We start from the raw sequence: 2500 nt of genomic DNA on the forward strand, positions 1-2500 counted from the left end.
TTTTTTTTTTTTTTTTTTTTTTTTTTAACAAAAAATAGATAACATTAATGAAAAAAGGATTACACGAAATTGCCTCTCACAATGAGAGCAGGAAGTTCATAGGTGAGACAGTCCTCACACTTACAAAATCTGGAAAAAAAGTAAAAGCTATAACAAACTATAGGCCTCGAAACAAACAAAATACAGCAGACATATAGATATAAAATCCACCATCGTAGCAGCCAATCATGACCAGGCTCACCCGAGTGCAGTCATTAAAACTGCCACTGCTACAGTAACTTGTATATGAAAGAACCGCCATGGCCAGCCCCAAGACCTTCTCCTTCGACAGTGACAAAAAAAACGTCCATAGCAACCAAGTATCGGAAAAACAAACACCAAAACCGAACACAAGAAAACCCCGTCCAAAGTCTGATGTGCACCTTTGCCTCTTGTAACATACAAAATTGACAAACCTGCAAATATCATCTGTGGATTGAGGAAGAACCTTTTCGGGTCCTAAGTTGGACTCTAAGGGGTCCGTCGGGTTGCCTCTTATTCTTTTTTGAAGACATAGGCCGTTGGTAGAAATCGACATCGGAGATGTGGCCTTGAAAGCCGGGATGGTCCTCAGTAGGTTGTTCTCCTTCAGAGACACAGGACTGAGGAGGGAAAGGGCATTGGTTGCCATCTTCATGTGGGTTCTTCAAGGGGGAGTTCGGTTGAGAATCGGTCTCAAAAGAGCCTTCTGATTCGTATCCTTCAAAACGATGGTTTTGGTGGGGGTAGTTTGAAGGAATGGGGACATCTATGAGGAATGACATGCCACCTAGCTCTCCAAGTTTGCGATTAAGTCTCTCCCATATAGCATAGTTCGGATGTGATTCTGGTGGCATCACGCAATTAATGTTGGCTTTTTCGAAGTTGGATTGAGGCGGCAAACAGGTCATATATTTGGCACCGTGGGAGTTGTAGCGAACTCTCAAGGATGAGGTAGAGTGCTGGTTGATTAGAGATATCGATTTCTGCGATGATTGGACTGGATATGAAGGTGAGAAAGGTGTTGCTTGAGCGGACAACACTTGTGTCGGGGAGAAATCTACAGCAGGGGCAGTTTCTGATCTTGGGATGCCAACTGGTAGGGCTTCGAACGACGGAGGGGAGCCAAGAGATGGAGGCTGATCTGTGACGAGTTGGGGGACTGCAGCAGCAGGGCACGGAGAGGAGACTGCCTTGGCGATGGCTGAAGAATGTGTGCGGGGCGGATGCAGCTCCCCAGAGACGCCGGACTGCTGCACTGCCAGGACCCCGAAGATGCCGGACTGCTGCATTGCCAGGACCCCAGAGACGCCAGACTGCTGCAGGGGCGGTTGAGGTAGGTGTGTGCAGATTCAGTGCATTTGCGACAGAAACTGGCAGCGATGGAGGTTGATATGGAGGTAGGGGTTGCTGAGCTGAACTGACAGGACCGGAGAGCTGCTGCTCTGAAGAAATGACCACGGGGCTAATTGTTGGAGGAAGAAGCTGCTGATGAGTGTGATCGTGGGTGGCCTGCTGGGGATCCAATGCCGGCAAGAGGACTGCTGTTGCAGCAACAGATGAAGCCGGAGACTGAAGGGTATTTTCTAAAGGCAAGAGGGGTGTTGCAGCGGAAGCCTTGGGCCTATGTGGAGGTGCATCATCATGAGGGAGAGGAGTAGGAGCTGATTGAGTGTTGAGTCCCTGAGAAACAACGGAGAATAGCTCCTTGGCATTACGCCGAACAGGTTGCTGGCACTCCTGAACAGTCGGATTTGGGCCTGAATTATGGGACTGGAGGGTGTCCAAAGATGATTTGGAGCATTCAACATTGGTATGACCCTGCACATGGCATCCCATACGAAATTTGGGCAGTCTCTCATATACAATCGGTTGTCTATGACCTTCAAACAAATCAATCAACACGCATTGCGGCCTCGCCTTCCTCAGATCAAGTTCAATACAAATCCTCGCTGTGCTAGGACGAGCCAGCGTTGCCGTAGCTTTATCCAAGCATAGGAATCTGCCGATCCTGTTCGCTATCGATTCCAAGAATTCAGGGGCAAAGCATTGTAGTGGGAGCCTCGGCAAGGAAATTTATACCGGCACCATAGCTGAATCTTCATTTTTATGACAGCGGGTATGCCATCTAAAAATTTTGTATGGGAATGAAATCAGGGTTGATGATGGCCTGGTAAGAATTTTTAGGAGGTCCCTTTCATCCTGAAAACGGAGCAGAAATGATCTCGAAGTGAGAGGGCCGATGGAGAACGAGCTCTCAAGGCCCCAACAGGAGATTTCTTTGTGGCTAGCAGCAAGCGAAGGATGCCCCCTATGGAATTTCATGACCAGGGCCTTAGCATACAGACCCTCGACTTTGTGCATATCCGATTGCCCAAGCGAGAACACCGGAATGCCCTCGCGCGTGCCACAAATGACGTTGATGCCAGTTCTAGGCAGACGAGCAAAGGAATCGACGTCTCAAGCATGAGCACGCACGAAG

Source organism: Asparagus officinalis, chromosome 10, assembly GCF_001876935.1.
Source record: "Asparagus officinalis chromosome 10, Aspof.V1, whole genome shotgun sequence".
NCBI lineage: Eukaryota > Viridiplantae > Streptophyta > Magnoliopsida > Asparagales > Asparagaceae > Asparagus > Asparagus officinalis.